The following is a 27,019-nucleotide window of genomic DNA, read 5'->3' as shown; positions in this document are numbered from 1 at the left end:
GATGTGTATTGCTTTCTCAGCATATTCTCTGCATTCTTCCTGGCCCAATTTAAATATGGATTTTGGTATTTGCTAGTGAAATTCAAGATGGTGTGTTTCCCATAATGTTTGGTATCAATTGAAGGAGAGGGAAACTAGAAAGAAATATTTCCTGCCTCACATTTTATTTTAATACTTTTAATAGCTTTAAATAAACAATTAAATTTTTCAACTATCTGGAGCAGTCGCTGGTGTCTTGTGCTGTTGACTGCCTGTTATTTTTTTCCATACACTCTCGCTACCCACCCGCCACCAACCCTCGCCTTTCCCCCATGTTCTTGCTCCTGCGCACGCGCTGTCTCTCTCCCTCCTCCCCATCTCTACTGTGTCTGTCTCACTGTTGCCTCCATACTCTCCATTTATAACAGTTATATAGGTATGTGAGATTGCTGAGACATTATCTTAATATCACCACTTGCATTGAATACTTGAATATTGCGTCCAGTAACAGTCAAATCAGATTAAATCTGGCAAGTTTATATAATTTCTCTCACTGAAATGCACCTTAAAATTGTGTGCATATAACCTTTTACAATAGCTTTTTCCTTCTTTCCATGCGGGTGGCAGTTGGAGAACTTGTTACCAGGCATCTGCCACAGTTTGAATTGATTTTCCTATGTTTCTTTCATTACCTCTTTCCTTTAGATACTGTGGATAAGGTTGTGAATTTGTTTTACAGGGATCTACAGGCTTCATTGTCAAACATATATGCGTGTGTGCGTGTGGACTTAAAAGTCTGAATTTGTTCCAACTGAACTAAGTAGCTTTTTCATCTAGGGAATTTATGGTTAAAGCATTAAACTTGAAAGGAGTACACAAGATGAAGATGGGGAACAAGTGCCAGTTGGCTTGTTGACCCTGATCTTACTCCTATACTTCTGTTACATTAACCCCTCACCACATCCAACTGTATCGTGAACCATCCTAATGTTTTTGCCTCTGCTCCTCTCCCTGGCAGAACATTCCATAATTTATCGCTGAGACAAGACGTTCTTCCTGATATGTTCGAACATTTCTTTCTTCCTTCAAATTGCATGCTTCAGCACCATTGGAGCAGGCTGACACTGGCCCATACTCTTTGGAAAAACTAAATCGCACAAAGGACCATCTCTCTTTAAGACGGTTACCATCACAACATTGGAAACATCCCCAAGTGACCATTCTCGCTCCTGCATGGCCTCACCTTGAAGCACCAGTTCTTTTTTCCCAGCCTGGGTAAATATTTGCCTCGTGTAAAAGTTAATTGCAGCACAACCTGCTCTGAAACACATTTCTTTCAATTTTTCTAGTTAATTATTACTGTTTAATATTTTCAGATCTTTGTTTTGCCGTTAGTATCCAGAAATTTTGTATCTTTATTATTCGTCTGCAACAACTTATACATTCAAATGTTCCACCAAATGCTTAAGCGCTTAGAGTAGTGGATTGTCATGTCAGAGCATGATCTGGTGGTGCGTATCCTTTGTCTTGGATTCTTTGCTTGTACCAGATGAGATTAGCTTTGATGGTTGTGGGATTATTTATCCACCTAGCTCTGCCCATCATTGCAGTTCTAAGCTAACCTTGAAGTTCTAATCATGTGGTTACATAAAGAAATACATAGAAGTTACAAGACAACAGCAGATCATTCGGCTCAACCAGTCCGTGTTGGCATTTATCGTCCACTTGAGCAAGTAGTCTTAATGTCAGTTACCCACCTTGTTCACATCCCTTCACCCCCCCCCCCCCCCTCTTTATCCAATCTTACTTTGAATGTTGACAGTTACTGCCTCAACCACTAATCCTGGAAGTGGATACCTGACAGCTCTGTGTGAAGAAGTTTCTCCTGCTATCTGTTCTATAACTCTTCATTGAATCTTGTATTTATGGCCCCCATTCTTGACCCCTTAATTACTGGAAATCGTCTTCTATTTACCCTGTTTTATTCTTAATTTTAAACACCTATCATATTGCCTAAAAATATGCATAGTTCTAACAAAAAGACAACCGGTTTTTCAAGCCTGTCTTCATATTTGTATTTTCTCATATCAAAAGTGGTGACATTGTTTGACAACCTGAATATTCTTAAGTCTGATTAGACCAACTACATTGGTACTTGACACCACTTTCCTTTCACAACCAATTTACTCAGTGCTCTGGCACTTCATATCCCCATCCTCCAGTGGACCCTGAATCTGCTTGTTTGTTCCATTTGCTGCTATTTAGAGGCAACTGACACTGGGCTTTGGGGGCCACTCAGTCTTTGAGTACAAGCTGGATATTTGATTTAATGATGCTAAGCACCAATTCCTATTTTTTTTTTTGGTCCTGGTATGAATCAAATGCTGGTTGAAAATACAGTTGGATGTTGTGAGGAAGGAGTGAGATAATCCAGTTGAGTTTTTTGAGGTAAGTTGCTTGGCGGATAGGGGAGTATCTATGGATGTTAACTGATATGGACTTCTGGAACGAATTTAATAGGATTTTCAGAAGACACTGTTGGCTAAAACAAAAATGTATTGGAATTGGAGGTAACCTTATGAATGACTTGGTAACTGGAATATGAAGTGTGGGATAAAGGGAATGATATCTGATTGGAGTGGTTTTCTTATGGGATCTGTACTGGGGCCTTGGCTACTTACTGAGTACATCAATCACTTGGATGAAGGAATGGAGAGTGTATATGCAAGTTTGCAAGTGACACTAAGTTAGGAGGAACAGCAGGTTCTACAGATGGGAGCAGAAAGTTACAAAGGGATATGGACAGACTAAATGACAAGGCAAAACTCAGCAGATGGAGTTCAACTTGTGAAGTGTGAGGTCACCATTTAGGCTGTGAGAAAGCCAAGTTGGACTACTTACTTAGTGGGGGGAGACTAGAAACTCTAGAGGAACAAAGTTATTTTGGTGTCTGTGCACGCAAATCACTAAAAACCAATGCACAGTTGCAAAGGTGGTTAAGGTTAATTAAATTTTGGCCTTTATTTCAATTTGAAATACAAAAGTGAGTAAGCGATGCTTTAGTTTATTTATTTATTTTATTTATTTAGAGATACAGCACTGAAACAGGCCCTTCAGCCCACCGAGTCTGTGCCGACCAAGAACCACCCATTTATACTAACCCTACAGTAATCCCATATTCCCTATCACCTACCTACACTAGGGGCAATTTACAACGGCCAATTTACCTATCACCTGCCAGTCTTTTGGATGTGGGTGGAAACCGGAGCACCCGGTGAAAACCCACGCAGACACAGGGAGAACTTGCAAACTCCGCACAGGCAGCACCCTGAATCGAACCCGGGTCGCTGGAGCTGTGAGGCTGCAGTGCTAGCCACTGTGCTGCCCATTGTGAGTTGTACAGAATATGCACAATGCAGATGCACCAGAATGATACCAGTGCTTAAAGAGTTAAATTCTAAGGAAGGGTTACATAAACTGTATTTCCTTGAGTTTAGAAGGTAGAAGGGTTATCGAATAAACATGTTTGGTAGGATAGATACACAATAACTTTGTCCTGGTGGGGGCACAATCTTAAATTTCTTATTCATTGATGGGATGTGGGTCATAGTATCAGCAGCATTGCCCATCCCCAATTGTTCCTGAAGGTGGTGGTGAGCTGCCTTGAACCACTTCAGTCTGAGTGGTGAAGGTACTTAAGCAGTGGTGTTAGATAGGGGAACCTCTGACCTGCTCTTTGAGGTTGGTCCAGTTAAGTTTCCAGTTGATGATGACCCTCAGGCTGTTGGTAGGGGAATCGACGATGGTAGTGCCATTGAATATCAAGGGGAGGTTATTAGATTTTCTCTTGTTGGAGATGGTCATTGCCTGGTATTTGTGTGGTACGAATGTTACTTACCAAGTTATCAGCCCAAGTTTTGATGCATGCGGGCATGGACTGCTTCAGTATCTGACAAATTACAAATGAAACTGCAATAATTCGTGAGCATCCCACTCCTGACCTTGTGAGGGAAGGTATTTGAAGCAGCTGAAGATCGTTGGGCTATGCCATGAAGAAGCACTGCAGCAATTAGAGTTAGGCCAGTTAGCAAATCAGGAAGGATTTCAAAAGGTAGTTGAAGCACCTTTCCCCCCTCTTAACCATCCCACCGTCCTGAAAAAGATGTTGCATCGATTCAGATTTTCAAGACAAGATCGATAGATTTTTATTTAGTAAGAGTATCAATGGATCTGGTGCTAAAATGGATAAATGAAGTTGCGGTATAGATCAGCCATTATCTATTTAAATAGTGGAACAGGCTTAGCGGGCTGAATGGCCTTCTACTGTTAGTGTGAGGTTTAATGGACTGAATGGCATTTTGTCCCATTTTCAACTATTGTATATTGTTTATGTATGTTTGCTGACTGTTACAATCATACTTCATTCTTCCTATTGGGATGTACCTCTGTTGGCTGGCGCTAACAAAGTTGTCAGCAAAATTGTATGCAATATACTTCGCTATCAACACTTCCAGAAGCTGGTGCTTCTTTGGGCGGCACAGTGGCGCAGTGGTTAGCACCGCAGCCTCACAGCTCCAGGGACCCGGGTTCGATTCCAGGTACTGCCTGTGTGGAGTTTGCAAGTTCTCCCTGTGTCTGCGTGGGTTTTCTCCGGGTGCTCCGGTTTCCTCCCACAAGCCAAAAGACTTGCAGGTTGATAGGTAAATTGGCCATTATAAATTGTCACTAGTATAGGTAGGTGGTAGGGAAATATAGGGACAGGTGGGGATGTTTGGTAGGAATATGGGATTAGTGTAGGATTAGTATAAATGGGTGGTTGATGTTCGGCACAGACTCGGTGGGCCGAAGGGCCTGTTTCAGTGCTGTATCTCTAATCTAATCTAGTTGTCTTTGGACAGGCAACACCATGGTGTCTTGTGTTATAAAAGAGCGAGGCTCCACCTTGCTCCTTCACTGTGCATCTGTCTGATGCCTGATTTACGGGGTGATACTCTGGCCAGGTTGGATAATAAAGCAACTGATTTTTGCAAGTTGCATGACGGTCTTTGCATATACTGCTACAATCACAACTTCATATATATATATATATATATAGTGCAGATCATATTCTGGACATGATGTCCTTTGAAAGACCTATTCATGTGAAGAATCACCACTTTCCATGTTTATGCTCTAGGTCTACGGAAAGTTGGCTTGTAAATTGTTCTTTTTCTGGACATGCAGGTTTCTCCATGTATTTCTGCTGTTTTATTAATCTAGAATTTACAAAACATTTGAGCAGAGAAAGAATTTGCTTTTGGTAACTACTAACTGGCCTGATAGATATGGTTAAGTATATTGCTTGCAGTTTTGCTTCGGAAGTCCTGGTATTGAACAATAACTATCTGATCCCACTACCTATTTCCCTCAGGCTGGATTCTACCCCAGATCAGAAAGCTGCTAACTGGTTGCACTGCAGTTGAGTGGGGATAACTGTTAGAATAAGGCCTCCTGTTTCTGGTATTCTCATAAAGTAGCTACAGTTAGGGCTTACAGTTTTAGCCCTTACTCCTGTGCTAATCTGCTTTAGTTGGAATATATGCAAAAATTTACTGAGTTTCTGAAACTCATCTTCATTTGCATTAAATGGTGGATATTTCAACCTTTTATGATCCCCTGACTTTTGTTGTGAGCGTATTTTGTTCTTTTTGTTTGCAGGGTTGTCTTGTTAAATTCCTTCTAATTCCTAATTGGGATCTACTGAGGAATGTGGGTAGGCCGTTCAGCAGCTTGAACCTGCTGTGCCGTTCAGTTAGATCATTGCTGATGTGTGCCTCAACTCCATTTACTCACCTTAGCTCTAGATCCCTTGATAGCCTTGCCTAACAAAGACCTATTCGTCTCAGTCTTGAAAGCTCCAATTATCCTAGTATCCAGTCTTTTGGGGGAGAGAATTCCAGATTTCTACTAACTGTGTGGAAGAGGTACTTCCTGATTATTCTGCTAAATGGCCTAACACTAATTTTATGTTCCCTCATTCTTGATTTGTCTCCAGCGGAAGTAGTTTCTCTGTAACTACCCTATGTAATCCTTTTAACATTTTAAATACCTCTATCAGGTTCATCCCTCAATCTTTATGCTCAAGGAAATACAAACCAAGTTTATGCAATCTCTCTCCATATTTAACCCTTTAAGCTCCAGTATCATTGTGATGAATCTATGCTACATCCACAGCCAGTATATCCTTCCTGAGGTGCAGTGCCCAAAAGTGAGCACAGATGGGGGTCTGACCAAGGCATTGTGCAACTGAAGCATCATTTCCTTGCCTTTACATTCCAAGCCCCTTGAAATAAAGGGGCCTTTTGAATGCTTTGTACCTTTGTACTAGCTTTGCATCATTTGTGTACTTGCAGTCCCAAATCTCTCTGTCCTTCTACAGTTCCTAGTTTCTCACTATTTAGAAAATACTACAGTTTATTTTTCTTGGTTCCAATGCGGTTGACTTCACATTTGCCCACTCACTTAATCTGCAATGTTCCTTTGCAACTTCCTGCATCTATCTGCGCGACTTATTGTCCCTCCTAATTTAGTGTTATCTGCAAACTTGGATGTACAGCACTCTGTTCCTTCATGCCATTAATAATAATGGTGGAAAGTACAAGTCCCATAACAGATTTCTGTGGAGCATCTTGCCATTTAGTGTGCTCTCTCACTTCTTCTCGTGCTTCCCTATTTTGTCCTTACTTGCTGCCTCGTACCTCCCAACCAATTTCCAACCCAAGTCAAAAGGCTGCCTTCAATTCCATGAGCTCTGATTTTTTACCAGTAATCTTTTATGTGGAATACTTTCCGGAAGTCTGTATAGATAATATCCATTAACATCCCTTTGCCTTTACAAACTGTAATGCACAGTTTGATTTGAACCTTTTCTTTGCTGTCATATAAGATTTGCTAATGAGCCTGAATTACTTCCTCCATCATTTCTTGTGCTTATGATCATGCTTGCACCATGGAAAACTGTAGCTCTTGTGTCAACATATTGGATTAATGAGATCCAGGTACTGATGGTCCGGAAGCATTGCCCTGCTTTGTAGTACTTAGGATGGCAATCTTACCAAAGATGATGTCCCATTTTCAATTAACTCGAGATTCAAATTCCTAATATTCTATGGTCACTAGGTAGCTTGTGGAATGGACATTGCATTGTTTTCACCTTGGTGAGGGGAAATTTATCAGAATGAATGAGAGCACATTCAATTTGTCCAACACCTACATCAATGGCTGTCTCGAAAACAAGTACCAGTTATTAGGATACTGTGTGGAATAATCCTTTCTTTAACCATTTCCTTAGCTGAGCAACTGCATACGGGTTCTTGTGGCAGGACGTTTTTCTAACTGAAGCGAAGTATGCAGTGGAGTCCACCAGGAATAGGTATTATAAATGAGCTGGACTTGGGTATAGGGAGTTCTGTTTTGAAATTTGTGGATGATACAAAACATGGCAATGTAGTGAGGATAGTAGCAGACATAAGGAGGACATAGACAGCATGGTGAAGTCAGCAAACACATGGCAGATGTAATTTAATATAAGTATGAAGTGATGCACTTTGGGAGGGACAACATGGAGAGGCAGTATAATCTAAATGGTACTATGTTGATAGGGGTGCAAGACCAGAGGGACCTAGCATATGTATTCACAAATATTTGAAGGTGGCATGGCAAGTTGACAAAGCACTTAAAGTCTGTGCAATACTTAGCAAATAACAGCATCGAATACACAAACAAGGAGGTCATGCTATGCCTTTATAAATCGCTAGTTAGGCCTCAGCTGGACCCCACACTTTGGAGGGAAAAAATGTCAAGGCTCTGAAGAGAGTACAGAGGATGATACCAGGGTTGAGGGACTTCAGTTAAGTGGAGAGATTGGAGCTGCTAGGACTGTTCTCCTTGGAGCAGAGATGGTTAAGAGGAGACAGAATAGAGATATTCAAAATTGTGAGGAGTTTTGACTGAGTGAATGGAGAAACTGTTTCCTCTGGCAAGAAGGTCAGTAACCAGAGGGCACAGGTTTAAAATGATTGGCAAAAGTATGAGAGGAGAAATGAGATTTTTCACTGAGTTATTAAGATATGGAACTGACCAGCTGAAAGGGTGGTAGAAGCTGATTAGATAGGAACTTTCAAAAGGCAATTCGACATGCATTCAAAGAGGACTAATTTGAAGCATTATGGGGAAAGAGCTGAAGGGTGGGACTAAATTGAGCAACTCTTTCCAAGAGCCAGCACAGGCACGTTGGGTTGAATTGCCGCCTCTTGTGCTGCAACATTCTATGACTGTTCCAGCGGGTGAACTATTCTTTTGACAGAAGGGTCTCTGACCTCCTTGTCCTAGTTATTACTTAGTCTTCAGCGGTAACTCGCATACGATCTCAAGGGAGGAAAGGAGATTATAAATTATTCTGATAGCCATTTAGTTCTTGAAGGGAGTGAAATTAACTAACTTTGAAGTGCCATTAAGTTAAATGATTTCACTCCCAAGTGGGGCAAGACTTAGTATACCGTGCAGGGTGAAAAATTTGATGTGATATCATGATGTCATAAAATGCCTTAGGGAGGCAGCCCTTGCGTGATTATTGTCCCCCTAGTGCCTGACTGCTTCATAGAGTCATAGAGTTATACAGCGCAGAAACAGGCCTTTCGGCCCACCGTGTCCGCGGTCTGTCTACTCCGCATTTTCTAGCACTTGGCCCATAGCCTTGTATGCTATGGTGTTTCAAGTGCTCATCTAAATATTTCTTAAATGTTGTGAGGGTTCCTGCCTCTACCACCCCTTCAAGGCAGTGTGTTCCAGATTCCAACCACCCTCTGGGTGAATTTGTTTTTCCTCAAATCCCCTCTAAGCCTCCTGCCCTTTACCTTAAATCTATGCCCCCTGGTTATTGATCCCTCCGCGAAGGGAAAAAGTTTCTTCCTATCTATACTATCAATGCCCCTCATAATTTTATACACCTCAATCTGGTCTTCCCTCAGCCTTCTCTGCTCCAAGGAAAACAACCCTAGCCTATCCAGTCTCTCTTCATAGCCGAAATGCTCCAGCCCAGACAACATCCTGGTGAATCTGCTCTGCACCCTCTCCAGTGCAATCACATCCTTCCTATAGTGTGGTGCCCATAACTGTACATAGCGCAGTGGTTAGCACCGCAGCCTCACAGCTCCAGCGACCCGGGTTCGGTTCTGGGTACTGCCTGAGTGGAGTTTGCAAGTACTCCCTGTGACCGTGTAGGTTTCCTCCGGGTGCTCCGGTTTCCTCCCACATGCCAAAGACTTGCAAGTTGATAGGTAAATTGGCCATTGTAAAAAATTGCCCCTAGTGTAGGTAGGTGGTACGAGAATTGAGGGAAGATGGGGATGTGAGAGGGAAAATGGGATTAATATAGAATTAGTATAAATGGGTGGCTGATGGTCGGCATGGACTCGGTGGGCCGAAGGGCCTGTTTCGGTGCTGTATCTCTCTATGACTCTAGTACTCCAACTGTGGCCTAACTAGCATTTTATACAGCTCCATCATAACCTCCCTGCTCTTCTATTCTATGCCTTAGCTAATAAAGGCCAGTATCCCATATGCCTTCCGAACCACCTTATCTACCTGTGCTGCTGCCTTCAGTAATCTATGGACAAGTACACCAAGGTCCCTCTGACCCTCTACTTCCTAGGGTCCGACCATCCTTTGTATATTTCCTTGCCTTGTTAATCCTCTCAAAATGCATTACCTCATACTTCTCAGGATTCAATTCCATTTGGCACTGCTCTGTCCATCTTACCAGCCCATCTATATCATCCTGTAATCTAAGGCTTTCCTCCTCACTATTTACGACACCACAATTTTCATGTCACCTGCAAGCTTACTGATCATACCTCCTATGTTCACGTCTAAATCATTAATGTACGCTACAAACAGCAAGGGTCCCAGCACCGATCCCTGTGGTACACAACTGGTCACAGGCTTCCAATCGCAATAACAGCCCTCGACCATTACCCTCTGTCTCCTGCCACCAAGCCAATTTTGGATCCAATTTGCCATGGATCCCATGGGCTCTTACCTTCTTAACCAATCTCCCATGCGGGACCTTATCAGAAGCCTTACTGAAGTCCATGTAGACTACATCAACTGCTTTACCCTCATCTACACATCTACTCACCTCCTCGAAAAATGCAATCAAGTTTGTTAGACATGATCATCCCCTGACAAAGCCATGCTGACTATCCCTGATTAATCCCTGCCTCTCCAAGTGGAGAGTAATCCTGTCCCTCAGAATTTTTTCCACTAGTTTCCCTTCAACTGATAAACTCACTGGCCTGTAATTACCTGGTTTATCCCTACTACCCTTCTTGAATAATGGTACCAAATTCGCTGTCCTCCAGTCCTCTGGCACTTCTCCTGTGGCCAGAGAGGATTTGAAAATTTGTGTCAAAGGCCCTGCTATCTCCTCCCTTGCTTCACACAGCAGCCTGGGATACACCTCATCTAGGCCTGGGGATTTATCCACTTTTAAGCCAGCTGAAACAGCTAATACTTCCTCCCTTTCAATGCTAATTTGTTCAAGTATATCACAATCCCCCTCCCTGATCGCTACACCTTCATCATCCTTCTCCATAGTGAACTCAGATGAAAAGTAATCATTTAAAACCTCACCTACGTTCTCCAGCTTCACAAACAGATTGCCACTTTGGTCCTTAATGGGCCCTATTCTTTCCATGGTTATCCTCTTACCCTTAATATAATTATAAAACACCTTGGGATTTTCCTTTAGCTTGCCCGCCAGTGTTTTTTCATGCTCCCTCTTGGCTCTCCTAATTTTTTTTTTTAAGTACCCCCTCTACACTCCTCTAGGGCCTCTGCTGTTTTCAGCCCTCTGAATCTGCCATAAGCCTCCTTTTTTTTTCCTTATGCAATCCTCTATATCCCTTGACATCCAGGGTTCCCTGGACTTGTTGGTCCTTCCCTTCACCTTTGCGGGCACATGTTGGCCCTGAACACTCACTCTCTTTCCTTTTTGAATGACTCCCACTGGTCTGATGTAGACTTTCCTACAAGTAGCTGCTCCCAGTCCACTTTGTCCAAATCCTGTTTTATCATATTGAAATCGTCTTTCCCCCAATTCAGTACCTTTATTTCCAGTCCCTCTTTGTGCTTTTCTATAATTACCTTAAATCTTAGAGTTATGGTCACTATCCCCGAAATTCCCTCCCACTGACACTTCTACCACTTGTCCGGCTTCATTCCCTAAGATTAGGTCCAGTACCGCCCCTTCTCTTGTAGGACTTTCTACATGCTGGTTCAAAAAGCTCTCCTGGATGCACTTTAAAAATTCTGCCCCTTTTAAGCCTTTTGCATTAAGACTATCCCAGTTAATATTGGGGAAGCTGAAATCCCCTACTATTATCCTATTATTTTTACACCTCTGAGATTTGCCCACATATCTGCTGCTCCACCTCTTCCTGACTGTTTGGAGGCCTATGAGCAAAGTGATTGCTCCTTTTTTCATTTTTAAGTTCTACCCATATGGCCTCATTTGAGGAACCTTCTAAGATATTCCGGCGTGACATAGGTGGAGGGAAGAGAGGAGGGGGAGTTGCACTATTGATTAGGGAGGACATCACGGCAGTACTTAGAGAGGATATCCCGGGGGGAATGTCCAGCGAGGCCATATGGGTAGAACTTAGAAATAAGAAAGGGGTGACCACTTTGATGGAATTATACTATAGACCCCCAATAGTCAAAGGGAAGTGGAGGAGCATATATGTAGGGAAATCACAGATAGCTGTAGGAATTATAGGGTTGGAATAGTAGGTGATTTTAACTTCCCTAATATTGACTGGGACTGCCTTAATGCTAAGGGATCAGATAGGGAAGAATTTGTTAAGTGCGTCCAGGATAGTTTTCTGAGGCAGTATGTGGATGGCCCTACTAGAGAAGGGGCTACACTCAACCTCCTCTTAGGAAATGAGGATGGGCGGGTGGTCAGTCTGTCAGTGGGGGAGCACTTTGGGACCAGTGACCATAACTCTATGAGCTTCAAGATAGTTATGGAAAAGGGTAGGACTGGTCCTCAGGTTGAAGTGCTAAATTGGGGGAAGGCTACTTTTGATGGCATCAGACAGGAACTCTCAAAAGTTGAATGGGAGAGGCTATTTACAGGTAAAGGGACGTCTGGCAAGTGGGAGGCTTTTAAAAGTGAGATAGGAAGAGCTCAGGGCTGGCATGTTTCTGTTCGATTGAAGGGCAAGGCTGGCAAGTTTAGGGAACCTTAGTTGACGAGGGATATTGAGGGTCTGTTCAGGACAAAGGAGGAGGCATATGTCAGGTATAGGCAGCTGGGATCAAGCGAGTCCGTCGAGGAGTATAGAGGATGTAGGACTACACTTAAAAAGGAAATTAGGAGGGCGAAAAGGGGCCATGAGATTTCCCTGGCAGATAAAATAAAGGAGAGTCCTAAACGATTCTATAAGTATATTAAGAGTAAAAGGGTAGCTAGGGAGAGAGTAGGTCCCCTTAAATATCAGTGTGGCAGTCTGTGTGTGGAGCCATGGGAAATGGGCGAGATCTTAAATGAAGCACATTAAGGTGGATGAATCCTCAGGGCCTGACCAGGTGTATCCCAGGATGCTATGGGAAGCAAGGGAGGAAATGTTTGGGGCCCTGGCAGAGATTTTTGTATCATCATTAGCCACGGGTGAGGTACCGGAAGACTGGAGGATAGCTAATGTTATGCCTTTATTTAAGAAGGGCAGCAGGTATAAGCCAGACTACAGGCCGGTGAGCCTTACATCAGTGGTGGGAAAGTTATTGGAAGGGATTTTGAGAGAACAGGATTGATATGCATCTGGAAAGACATGGTCTGATTAGGGATCATCAGCATGGCTTTGTGTGTGGGAAATCATGTCTCACGAATTTGATTGAGTTTTTCAAGGAGGTGACCAAGAGGATTGACTAGGGCAGGGCGATGGACGTTGTCTACATGGACTTTAGCAAGGCCTTTGGCAAGGTCCCGCATGGTAGGCTGGTCCAGGAGGTTCAAACACATGGGATCCAGGGTGTGCTAGCAAATTGGATACAAAATTGGCTTGGTGATGGGAGGCAGAGGGTGGTAGTGGAGGGTTGTTTTTCAGATTGGAGGCCGGTGACAGTGGTGTGCCGCAGGGATCGGTGCTGGGCTCTCTGTTGTCTGTCATATATGTTAATGACTTGGATGTGAATGTAAGGGGCATGATTAGTAAGTTTGCAGATGACACCAAAATTGGTGGTACAGTGGACAGTGAACAAGGTTGTCTAAGGTTACAACAGGATATAGATCAACTGGGAAAGTGGGCAAGGGAGTGGCAAATGGAATTTAATGTAGACAAGCGTGAAGTGACGCATTTTGGGAAGTTAAACCAGGGCAGGACATATACAGTGAATGGCAGGGCCCTGGAGAGTGTTGTTGAGCAGAGAGACCTTGGGGTGCAAGTACATAGTTCCCTGAAAGTGGCAACACCGGTAGACAGGGTGGTGAAGAAGGTGTATGGCATGCTTGCCTTCATCGGCCGAGACATTGAGTACAAGAGTTGGGACGTCATGTTACAGTTGTACATAACTTTAGTTAGGCTGCATTTGGAGTACTGTGTGCAGTTCTGGTTGCCGCACTACAGGAAAGATGTGATTAAGCTAGAGAGGATGCAGAAAAGATTCGCAAGAATATTGGATGGTTTGGAGGGCTTGAGTTATAAAGAGAGATTGGATAGACTGGGTCTGTTTTCCCTGGACCGAAGGAGGTCGAGAGGAGACATGATAGAGGTATATAAAATTATGAGAGGCATAGATAGGGTAGATAGCCAGAGTCTGTTTCCCATGGTTGGAGTGGCTAAAACTAGAGGGAATAGATTTAAGGTGAGAGGGAGGAGGTTTAAAGGGGATCAAAGGGGTAAATTTTTCACACAAAGAATAGTGGGTATCTGGAATGAGCTGCCTGAGGAGGTGGTGGAGGCAGGAACAGTAGCAACATTTAAGAGGCATCTGGACAGGTACTTGAATGAGCAAGGCATAGAGGGATATGGAATTAATGCAGGCAGGTGGGATTAGTATAGATAGGCATTATGGTCGGCATGGACGTGGTGGGCTGTAGGACTCTATGGCTCCATTTCATCCCTCCTTCTTGCAGTAATTGACTCCTTGATCGATAGTGCAATACCACCTCCTTTTTTACACCCCCCCCCCCCCCCCCCCCCCTCTCCCCGCACTATCACCCCTGAAGGTTCTGTATCCTGTAATATTGAGCTGCCGGTCCTACCCCTCCCTCAACCATGTCCCTGTGATAGCAATAATATCATATTCCCATGTGTTAATCAACACCCTCAAGACTCCTTGCGTTAAAATAGATGCAATCCAGCCTTGCATTATTCGCTGTGTCCTAACAGGTCTATATTTGCTCTGCCTTCCAGACTGACTTAGTTTCTCTTCTATATTTGGCTGTGCATCACCCCCTACTGCACCTCCACTCTGTATCCCATCCCCTGCCAAGTGAGTTTAAACCCCCCTGCTCCACCAACAGCACTAGCAAACCTCCCTGCAAGGATGTTGGTCCCGTTCCGGTTCAGTTGCAACCCGTCTGACTTGTCCAGCTCCCACCTTCGCCAGAAACAGACCAAGTGATCCAGGAAACTAAACCGCTTCCTCCTGCACCATCTCTTCAGCCACGTGTTCATCTGTTCTATCCTCCTATTCTTATATTCACTAGCATGTGGCACCGGGAATAATCTGGAGATTACAGTCTTTGAGGTCCTGTTTTTTAATCTGCTACATAGCTCCCTAAATTCCTGTTGCAGGACCTCATCCCTCTTTCTACCTATGTCCAATGTGAACCACGACCTCTGACTGTTCACCCTCCCCTTTCAATGTCCTGCAGCCGCTCCGTGATATCCTTGGCCCTAGCACCAGGGAGGCAACATACCATCCTGGAGTCACGTTTGCGGCCACAGACATGCCTATCTGTACCCTTATGATAGATTCCCCTATAGCTGTCCCACTCTTTTTCCTCCCCTCCTGTGCAGCTGAGCCAACTGTGGTGCCACAGACTTGGCTCTTGCTGCTTTCCCCTGAGAAGCTATCTCCCCCAACAGTATTCAAAGCGGAAAATCTGTTAGAGAGGGAGATGGACCAAGGGGACTCCTCCACTACTTGCCTAGTTCTTCTACTCTGCCTGACGGTCACCCATTCCCTTTCTGCCTGAGCAGTCTTTACCTGCGGTGTGACCACCTCCCTGTACGTGCTATCCACGATGATCTCAGCCTCGCGGATGCTCCTCAGTGTCACCAGCTGCTGCTGCAGATCTGAAACGCGGATTTCGAGTAGCTGCAGCTGGAGACACTTCCTACACACATGTTCACCCTGGACACAGGAAGTGTCCCTGACTTTCCACATTGCACAGGAGGAGCACTCCATGCTGCCGAGCTTCCCTGCCATGACCAACCCTTCATTTACTCCCTTAAATTACTCAAAAATTAGAGATTATTTACACTAGGGACCTTGATTCTCTTTTTTAAAAAAAAAGCTCATTATATAAAAAAAAACTTCAGCACCGTGTGGGGCCTGCTACTTAGAGGAAAGATAATGACTTCATGTATGTAAACTTTCCATTTATATCCTCTTAACCTATTTTCTGATGTACTTGGAAGTGTAGCACTAATTCTAGCAAAAAATTGTGATGTTTCTTAATGGCCTTCTTTCTGGTCTGTAAAACAGGGGTCAGTTAGATGTATAGCTTCAAGTGTCATACATAAAGCTTAAATCAACAGGTAAAAACAGATGAGAGGGGCCATTTGCCCCAACTTAGTTCATTTATTAGGAGTGACTCAAGTACCCTCCCAGTGGCATATCTAGTTGGTCCTTGTGATTTCCAAGGTTTTTCAGCCTCCCACTATTCTGTCTGATCATTGAAACACCTTCTGCTAACAGTGCTATGATATTTGCCACTTGCTGGTTTGTCCTCCTCTCACAATTTAATTTAAAGTAATCCTTTGGCTTTATCTTTTCCATACTATTTACAATCTTATACCTGTGTAACATCTCTAGATGCTTCCTTTCAAGGATAAAAATCCCAAGTCTCTCCATTCTTTTCTCATAGCTCTTTAAGACTGGGGTCAGCCTTGTGACTGGACTTCCTCCAGTTCTTGAATCCTTGTGTCTGTGACCAGAACTGGACACAGTACGGATGATGTGATCAGACAGCAGCACGATTTAGGTCAATCACGACTTTTTGATTTGTGGTTTCGTCATAACGGTTCTATTCTTTGGTTGATTGCCACTATGATTGGTTGAACATGATTATTGAGCTGATTTCAGCACCATTCATAGTGTTGTACTTTGTACTATTGGGCTTCCTATTTACATATTTGCTTTTCTCATTCTGTAATTTCTGAGCTATTTCTTTTGATTTCACTGCCCTTGCTAGGTTGGTATCATTTGCAGATTTCACCAATTTTGCATTTACTTTTGGTTGAAGTCATTGATGTAAATTGGAAACTGATCCTTGGTGCTCCCCACACAGTTTAACTCTTCTAATAAGTACTAATTGATCTCTGTCCTTCAGGTTCTTATCCATGCCCAAGACTTGCTGTAAATTTCCATAACATTGAGCTTATCCAATAGCCTTTAGTGTGGAACTGTGTCAAATGCCCATTGGAAGTCACAGTGCAATACGTCCATGAGAGTAGTCACACAGACATCGTAAAAGTGAAGTGAATTGTAAACTGAGTGTAAAGGTTGGGAATTAAGTATTGGGTGAGTAGTATCATACTGAAATTTAGTTTTCCTTCTTGAATTTAACTTAGAACTTTAACTTGCAGTTTCTTTTACAGTTTTTAATCAACACTTAACAGAAGTTGCCTGTCAGTGGTAGTTGACTGTTAGTCAGCTGTAAGTGACTGATGAGGTGCTAATTACTGTGAACAGGAAGCTGAGGGAGCACTTGTTTAGTTTAGTTTAGAGATACAGCACTGAAACAGGCCCTTTGGCCCACCAAGTCTGTGCCGACCATCAACCACCCATTTATACTAATTCTACACTAATCCCACATTCCTACCACATCCCCACCTGTCCCTATATTTCTCTACCACCTACCTATACTAGGGGCAATTTATAATGGCCAATTAACCTATCAACCTGCAAGTCTTTGGCATGTGGGAGGAAACTGGAGCACCCGGAGGAAACCCACGCAGACACAGGGAGAACTTGCAAACTCCGCACAGGCAGTACTCAGAATTGAACTCGGGTTGCTGGAGCTGTGAGGCTGCGGTGCTAACCACTGTGCCGCCCACTGTAACTTGGGTGTGGCTCAAAAAAGACTGTCTGAGAGTATCTCCTGATGGACGGAGCTGTTGCAAAGAGTGTTTGTAAATGGAATGCATTGTAAACAGTGTAAAAGTTTGGAATTTGGTGAGAGTAGCAATTTGATAAAGAGGGGGACGTGCTGCAGTCTGCCTTCAGTACCTGTAGTGGTTTCTGTTAGGGGAACAATCAGGTGTCAGTAAGAGAACATTTCGGAGACAGTGACCGAGTTCCGAAGAAGGGTCACTGACCCGAAACGTTAACTCTGCTTCTCTTTCCACAGATGCTGCCAGACTTGCTGAGTGATTCCAGCATTTCTTGTTTTTGTTTCAGATTTCCAGCATCCGCAGTATTTTGCTTCTATCATAGTATTGGGTTTAGGTTAGCTTGGTAAAGGACAAGGAGCAGTTAAGAATTTTTTAAAATATTAATTGAAGAAGGGCCAATTTCAGTGGGTGAGAAAGGGTCTGGCCCAGGTAAATTGGAATCAGAGATTGGTTTGAGTGCAGTTGAGGTACATCGCCACGAGTACAAACAAAGCCAGAGCTCCTTGGATGACAAAAGCGAAAAGAGATGAAGCAGAAAAGGGGAGCATATACAGATGTCGGGTTGATAATACAGGTGAGAACCAGGCTGAATATAGAAAGTTCACAGGGAAAGTGATACAAGAAATGAGAAGCAAAGAGACAGTTTGAGACTGGCAGCTAACATAAAAGGGGATCCAGAAGTTTTCTATAGGCATATGAATAGTAAAGGGAGGGTAGGGCCAACTAGGGATCATAAAGGGATTTACACGTGGAGGCAGAGGGCATGGCTGAGGTACTAAATGAATATTTTGCATCTGTTTTTACCAAGGAAGAAGATGCAACCAGAGTTACAGTGAAAGAGGAGGTAGTTGAGACACAGAGTGAAAAAAATTGATGGGAAGTATTAGAAAGGCTGGCTGTACTTAAAGTTGATAAGTCACTAGGACTGAACTAGATGTGTCCAAGGATAGGGGAAGTAAGGGAGGAAATTGCAGAGACCATAATCTTTCAATCGTCCTTAGATACAGGGGTGATGCCAGAGAACTGGAGGATTGAAAATGTTACACCATTGTTTGAAAAAGAGTGTAAGGATAAGCACAGCAGCTATAGGCCAGTCAGTTTAACTTCGATGGTGGGAAAGCTTTTAGAAACAATAATCTGGGACAAAATTAACAGTCACTTGGATAAATGTGGATTAATTAAGGAAAGCCAGCACACATTTAAGGGCAAATATTGTGCAACTAAAGTTTTTGATGAAATAACAGAGTGTTGTTGAGGGTAATATGGTTGATGTGTACATGGGCTTCCAAGCAGTGTTTGATAAAGTTCTACATAACAGGCATGTCGGCAAAAGTGCATTAAATAAAAGGGACAGTGACAGCATGGATATGACGTTGGCTGAGTGACAGGAAGCAGACAGTAGTGGGGAACAGATTTTTGGACTTGAGGAAGGTATATAGTGGGGTTCTCCAGGGGCTGGTATTATGACCATTACTTTGATCTGTATTAATGACCAGACTTGGGTGTGCAGGGCATTTGTGGATGACACAAAACATGGAAGTATTGCGTACTGTGAGACGGATATAGACTTTCAAAGGATGCAGTCGGGCTGGTGGAATGGGTTGACGTGTGACAGATGAAATTTAATGCAGAAAAGTGTGAAGTGATTCATTTTGGTATGAAGAATGAGGAAAGGCAATATAAAAAGGATACAATTCCAAAGTGGGTGCAGGAACAGGGAGACTTTGTATCGATGCATAAATCGTTGAAGGTGTAAGGCAGGTTGAGGAAGTGTTAAAAAGGCATACGGGATCCTGGACTTTACTAATAGAGGCATAGAGTACAAAAGCAAAGAGGTTATGGTGAACCTTTATAAAACACTAGTTTGGCCTCAACTGGAGTGTTGTGTACAATTCTGGGCACCACACTTAAGGAACGATGTGAAGGCTTTAGAGAGGGTGCAGATAAGATTTACGAGAATAGTTCCAGGAATGAGGAACTTCAGTTACAAGGATAGACTGGAGAAGCTGGGGCTGTTCTCCTTAGAGAAAAGAAGTTTGAGAGGAGATTTGAGATAGAATCATGAGTCTGGACAGAGTAGGTAGAGAGAAACTGTTCCCATTGGCAGAAGACTGGAGAACCAGAGGACACTATTTTAAGGTGAATAGCCAAACAACCACTGGCGATATGAGGAAAATCTTTTTACATAGGGAGTAGTTAGGATCTGGAATGCATTGCCTGAGGGTGTGGTGGAGGCTGATTCACTTGTGGCTTTCAAGAAGAGAAAAAATTTGCAGGGCCATGGGGAAAGGGTGGGCGAGCGAAACTTGCTGAGCTGCTTTTAGAGAGCCGACGCAAACGCGACAGGCTGAATGGTTACAGAAGGAGGCCATTCTGTGAATCTGTTATCGGCAAAAATTTAATTTAATCGACCTGAAATTTAAAACTAGATCAAGTAATTAGTTTAAAAACTATTAGCTAAGTTGATTACATGTATAAAGTTAAATAAAGGAAGATTAGATAGGGATGGCAGTGCAGGTGGTGCATCTTCTCAGCTGCAACATATGGGATAAAAACAGAAAATGCTGGAAATACTCAGCAGGTCTTGCAGCATCTGTGGAGAGAGAAACAGTCAATGTTTCAAGTTGATGACCTTTCATCATAATTGGGAAAAGTTAGAAATGTAATAGGTTTTAAGCAAGTAACAGGGGGGAGGTTGGAAAAAGAACAAAAGGGAAGGTTTGTGTTGGGGTGGAAGATTAAATGATGAGAGTTGGTGGTCCAGGGCCAAAGGAGGTGGCAATGGGACAGGTAAACAAAAGATGTGTCTAGAGGAGGTGTGAATGGCAGAATGATGAATAGCTGCCATCCAAAAGTAAAAACAAGAATAAGACCAAAACATACAAAGAAAAGGGGCAGAGATTACGGCTGAAATTATTGAACTCAGTATTGAGTCTGGAAGGTGGGTACTGTGTGAGCCACTCGAAAACTGGCATCGGGTCAAACAGATCAGAGTTGAATGCGTGGCTTGAAGATTGGTGTGGGAGTCAGGGGTTTTGTTTCAAGGGGCACTAGCGCCAGTACTGGGGAAAGAAGAAGCTGTTACTTTGGAATGGGCTCCATTTAAACTGGGCTGGTACCAGTGTACTGGCAAATGGAATAACTAGGGCTTTAAACGAAAAAGATCGAGGGCAGGGTTCAGGTGAGGGTAAATTTAGAAATCTAAATAGAAAAGCCAAGGCATAAAGCAGTGCAGCAATTTAGTTAAAGATGAGCAGAGTGTGACAGGAAGCTTCAGAGTTTAACACTGCTAATCTATCAGTGAATAAAGCCAAATCAGGGAAATAAGACAAAGTTAAAAGTAAAGGTGCTTTATCTGAATGCATGAAGCATTCGTAGCAAGATGGACAAATTAATGGCACAGATAGAAATAAATAGGTTTCATCTATGGGCCATTACAGATACCTGGGCAGGTGGTGGAAGCAGATACGATAGCGATGTTTAAGAGACATCTTGACAAATATATGAATAGGAAGGGAATAGAGGGATATGGGCCCCGGAAGTGCCAAAGATGTTAGTTTAGGCAGGCATCAAGATCGGCGCAGGCTTGGAGGGCCGAATGGCCTGTTCCTGTGCTGTACTGTTCTTTGTTTGTTTGGTTGGTTGCATGGTTACCAAAGCTGGGAACTAAATATTCCAGGATGCTTGACGTTTTGGGAGCACTGGCAAAATGGAAAAGATGGGCGAGGGTAGCCTTGATAATAAAGGATGACATAAAGCCGGTAGGAAAGATCTTGGCTTGGAAGATCAGGAACTGTAATTAGTATGATTGAAGATGAGAAGTAACAAGGGGCAGAAAATGCTAATGGGGGTAATTTACAAGCCCCCTAACAGCTATACTGTTGGACAGAGTATTAAAGGTATGAGGACCTTGTAACAAAGGCAATGCAATAATTGTGGGAGACTCTAATCTTCACATAGACTGGACAAATCAAATTAGCAATAGTTGTTTGGAGGGCAAATTTATGGAATGCATTTGCACAGTTTCCTTGAACAATATATCGTGGATCCAACCAGGGAAGAGTCTACTTCAGATCTCGTCTTATGTAATGAGAGAATTAATTAGTAATCTCATAGTAAGGGATCATCTGGGAGAAGAGCAATTCAATGATAGAATTTCACATTGAGTTCAAGAGTGGCACAGGCAAGTTCAATACTCTAGTTTCACACTTAATTAAAGCTATTTAAATAGGTATGACGGGCAAGTTGGTTAAGGTGCATTTGGAAATTGGATTAAAAGGTATGATAGTGGGTGGCAAACATTGAATGAAATATTTTATAATTCTCAATGGATATAATTCTGTTGTGAAATAAATACTCCATGGGAAATATGATCCATCTATGGCTAACTAAAGAGATCAGTGATCATATTAGGGCTCGTCACGACCTTCTCGAGTGCAATTAGTGATGAGTAATAAATGCTGTCCTTGCCAGTGACACTCTCATCCCATCATTGAATTTAAAACAAAATTGCCAAGAAGATTTATACGCCTGAGGATTGGGACAGCTTTCGAAACCAGCAAAAGATAACGAAAAAAATTGGTGGAGGAAGAAAATAAAATGAAAGTAAACTAGCGAGAAATAAGGAAACTGGTTGCAAGAGCTTCCACAAGTACATAAAAACGTAGAGTGGCAAAAGTAAACATGGGTTCCTTAGAGGCTGTGACTGGAAAAATTATAATGGGGAATTGGGAAATGACATTAACGCTAAACAGTAGAAGATAGAAAAACCATACTACTAACAGTGGGGAACCAAGAGTTGGTTGAGAGTGAGGAACTTAAAGTAATTAATATTGGTAAAGAAAAAGTACTGAAGAAATTACAGGGACTAAAAGCTGACAAATCCCATGGACCTGATGGCCTACATCCTAGGGGTCTAAAAGAGGTGGATGCACTACTTGTGATCTTCCAAAATTCCTCAGATTCTGGAACAATCCCAGTGGATTGGAAAATAGCAAATGTCAGCTATTCAAGAAAAAAGGAAGAGAGAACACTGGGAACCACAGGTGGATTAGCCTGTCATCAATTGCTGGCAAAATGCTGGAGTCCATTATTAAGAAAGTGGTAGCAAGGCACTCGGGAAATCCTATGATCAGGCAGAGTCAACATGGTTTTATGAAAGGGAAATCATGTTTGACAAAAGTACTCAAATTTTTTGAGGTTGTAACAACTATGGTAGATGAAGGAGAACTAGTGGATGCAGTATATTTGGATCTCCAAACTGCATTCGCTAAGGTGCCACAAGAAAGGTGAATACGCAAGGTAAGGGCTCATGGAGTTGAGTGTAATATATTAGAATGGATAGAGGATTGGTTAAAGGACAGAAAACAGTAGGAATAAACAAGTTATTTTTCAGGTTGGCAGACTGTTACTAATGGGATGCTGTAAGGATCAGTGCTGTATACTCAGCTATCTTCAATCCATATCAGTGATGGATGTAGGGGCCGAGTGTCATGTATCCAGGTTTGCTGATACAAAGTTAGGTGGGAAAGTAAACTGAGGAGTGCATGAAGAGTCTGCAAAGGGATTTAGATAGATTAAGAAAGTGAGTAAGAAGGTGCCAGGTGGCATATAATGTGGGGAAATGTGAGGTTATTCACTTTGGTAGGAAGAATAGAAAATAGACTATTATAAATGGTGAGAAACTGTTAAATGTTGGTGTTCAAAGGGATTTGGATGTCTTTGTACATGAAACACAAAGTTAACATGCAGACTCAAGCAATTAGGAAGACAAATAGTGTGTTGGCTTTTATTGCAAGGTGTTTGGAGTACAAGAATAAGGAAGTCTTGCTGCAATTGTGCAGGGCTTTGGTGTGACCACACCTGGTGTATTGTGTACAGTTTTGGTCTCTTTATCTAAGGAAGGACATACCTACCTTAGCAAGGTGGGGTGGGGGTTCCAACAAATGTACACTAGATTGATTCCTAGGATGAGAGGATTGTCCTGTGAGGAGAGATTGAGTAGAATGGGCCTATAAACTCTGGAGTTTAGAATAATGAGAGGTTATTACAATGAAACATGCAAGATTTTGAGCGGGCTTGACAGGGTAGGTGCTGAAAGCTGCTTCCACGAGCTGGAGAGTCTAGATCAATGCGGCATATTCTCAGGGTAACGGGTCAGCTATTTTGGACTGATATAAATTTCTTCACTCAGAGGCTTGTGAATTTTTAAAATTCTCTGCCCCAGAGGGTTAAAGTTACTCAGTCGTTGAATATTTTCAAGGCTGAGATCAATAGATTTTTAGATTCTAATGGAATCAGCAGATATGAGGATTGGGCAGGAAAGTGCAGTTGAAGTCAAAGATCAGCCATGATCTTATTAAATGGCGGAGCGGGCTCAACGGGACGTATGGCCTACTGCTCATGTTTATGTCAGAGTTTTCCATATTTCACTTGGGTTGTCATTCTCCAAAGGAGGTTAATCAGATCGGATCTTTCCTTCTGAATCCCACTTGACTATTGTTTACTAAGTTATTATATAGATGGTCAAATTTACACCTGAAAATTGCTTCCGTTATTTTAAACTGAATTTAAATTTGACTAATGGTTTTGTTGTTGCCGGATTCGAATTTGTCACTCTTGTAGAGATGTGCCACAGTGGCCTGTTCTCAGTATGTTGGCATCCCCCAGTATCCAGTGACTCCCTCATGATTGTCAATGTATCTCAAGCTTTCCTAGTCTCCTTTACCACTCTGGCTTAAATGCAGTCTAGCGCTGGGATGGGTGAGGGGCATTTGTTTTTTGAATCCTTTATATGTGTGATTGATCTTGATCAGTCTTCGTACTGGAGTACCCAAATTTGGCCTTGGTGTGTCTGTTAACTGCATACCATGAAGTCCATAGGGTACATGAACAATTACATAACAAAAAAGACCTTGAATCAAAGAATACATTTTTTGAAGAAGGCTCTACTTTCATGATTCACAAAGGAGCTGATGTTAGATGTTTATTGTTAATTAGCAGTCAGTGTGTAGAGCTACACTGTGGCTAGTGTCAACCCCGTGTTGATTCTTAACTTCAATCCATTTGTTGGCTGTTAGGTTAGTAATGTCAAGTCTTAAAGAAACCAATTTGTATCCAACAGTCTTGTATAATGTTCAGATTCTTAAGAAAGAATACTTGTTCAACTATTAATGTGTTCCCACACAATGAAACCTGCAGAAGTCCAATAAGGTGTAATATTTCATTTGAACCTTGCGGATAGGGTTGTTGAGTTCAATCAATTCAAATGACAAAGAATCGTCAATGTTATGGGATCTGCTATCAAAGGTATGGACAAGAGTTAGCTTGTGCAACTGCTGTCTGTTGAATCTTAATTGTAAGCCTATTACCGGTTTGATTTCTTTTGCATAAATACACATTTCAGGCCATTCCTTGGGACACCAGTTGACCACGCCGAACACGCGAACCCATTTGTTGGTTTTCTGCTTCTGCAGTCAGTAACTTTATAACTGCTTTATTTGTTGCAGAAGTAAATATCTACTGATTCTATAGATACTTTGAGCTGCTTCATATTTGAAATCATCATTGCTGTACTTATGCAGTGTCCATGAACGGCCTGCATCACTTTAGCCTTTAGCGTTGCAGGTGTAAATGTACAGATCAGACACAATTGGATGTCACCATGATGCACAAACTATTCTGGAGATCAAATGACATTCATTGCAGTGGCAGTTAAAAGCTATTGCTATGTGCACCAATGACCTCTGCTAAATTAAATGAATTTTATACCATTAATACTCAAATACTCAAAATACTCTCCCCTTGCCTGGATGAGTGCTGCTGCAACAACACTTGAAGCTCGACACCATCCAGGACAAAGCAGCCCATTAGATTGGCACCACACCCACCACCTTTAGCGTTCACTCCCTCCACCATATTCGCACAGTGGCATCTACAAGATGTACTGCAGCAACTCACCAAGGCTCCTTCGACAACATCTTCCAAACCTACGACCTCTACCACCTAGCAGGACAAGAGCAGCAGATGCATGGGAACACCACCTCCTGCAAGTTCCCCTCCAAGCCACACACCATCCTGACTTGGAACTATATCACCGTTCCTTCACTGTCGCTGGGTCAAAATCCTGGAACTCCCTTCCTAATGGCACTGTGGGTGTACCTACACCACATGGACTGTAATGGTTCAAGAAGGTGGCTCACCACCTTCTCGAGTCCAATTGGGGATGGGCACTAAGTGTTGGCCTAGCCAGTGACGCTCACATCCCATGAAAGAATAAATAAAAATTAAAATTGCATAATTCTAAATTCCACCTGGCTATTAGTACATATGCTGAAAGGCAATCACCAATTTTTGGGTACAGGGTATTAATAAATAAAGGTTATTAGAAAATGTTTCTCCTGAAAGAAAGTTCAAATAACCTATCCTTGGGGCTTCTGCAGTCCACTTTACCTGTCAGTTTGTTGGCATGCCTTTCCATTTCTAAATCCACAGAATGTAAGCTATTGCTGTACTGGTGCTTGTCCAGCCCGTAGAATACATTCTACCATTTTACTTATTGGGGCCTGTAGTTGCCTGGGCCAAATTTGTTGGTGTTTTTGAAATATAGGTATACTATTTGCTTCCAATCTAGCAGACCCTGGCCTATAACAACAATTCCTCCTTGATGTTGCATGCTAGCACTCCCAAAATTCCTCCCTGGTTAGACTTAGCACCTTGGGATATAGTTAATTGGTCTTCAGGATTTGTTGGATCTTAAATCTCTCTAATTCAGCAAATATTACTATCATGCTAATTTCAAAGTTCTCTAGGATATTAGGTATACCTTAGAAACTGAGTAGCAAATTACCACCATCTTCTACCAAATACCTGTGTCAGAAATTTATTAATATGAATTTTTGTATTTAACTTCTCTGCAACTTATGCTAAATTCTAATTTCCTCTCTAACTACACTTTAGCTGTTATGCTGGAAGACTGTACATAATACACAATATTCATACCTATGGTTCTGTGCATCTGATATCCTTATTGCCAAATTTCTAAACTGAGTTCTTCTCTTTCTCGCTCAGTTGTGCTTTGTGTGTTTGTTCAATTTATTTCGACTTTGATTCTCTATTTACCCATTTTGAATTTCTTGGTTATGTTTTTTCATATGCAACATAGTTTTAAGTGTTTTTATTTTTCCTCAATTTACCAATCTTTCAGTAATATTTCCCAGTGAATTTCTTTAAGTTCATCCTTCATTCCTTTGAAAATTCTTTTAAAATGATTGCCTGGATTTTGTGGTTGTAATAATAGCGGATTTAGCGACATTCACCGTCATTACCCTGTGAAACTCGCAGCAACTTGTGATGTCTGCACAGGTGCAGTTAAACCTGGGAATCCAGAAGTTACTGTCAGTGATTCCCTGCTCATCCACAGGATGCACTGATAAAGTTCTGCAGACGGCAAACTTTAGAAATCATGAACTGATGAGATCTTCCCCTTTTATGCTGTAATTTTATTTTTTTTATTTAGAGATACAGCACTGAAACAGGCCCTTCGGCCCACCGAGTCTATGCTGACCAACAACCACTCATTTATACTAACCCTACAGTAATCCCACATTCCCTACAACCTACCTACACTAGGGGCAATTTACAACGACCAATTT

The 27,019-nt window shown here is 42.4% G+C and overlaps 2 protein-coding genes across 5 annotated transcripts in view; both read left to right on the top strand.

Moving 5' to 3' along the window:
- LOC137379934 (NCK-interacting protein with SH3 domain-like) overlaps window positions 1-27,019 on the top strand; it is a 423,995-nt gene that overhangs the window by 13,611 nt on the left and 383,365 nt on the right. The window lies entirely within an intron of this gene.
- LOC137379935 (uncharacterized) overlaps window positions 1-27,019 on the top strand; it is an 82,531-nt gene that overhangs the window by 2,516 nt on the left and 52,996 nt on the right. The gene's annotated exons all lie outside the window — the stretch shown is intronic.

Source organism: Heterodontus francisci, chromosome 19 (assembly GCF_036365525.1).
Source record: "Heterodontus francisci isolate sHetFra1 chromosome 19, sHetFra1.hap1, whole genome shotgun sequence".
In the NCBI taxonomy this organism is placed as follows: Eukaryota; Metazoa; Chordata; class Chondrichthyes; order Heterodontiformes; family Heterodontidae; genus Heterodontus; species Heterodontus francisci.
The sequence above is the reverse complement of the archived record's forward strand: the minus strand, read 5'-3'. Positions and strand labels throughout refer to the sequence as shown.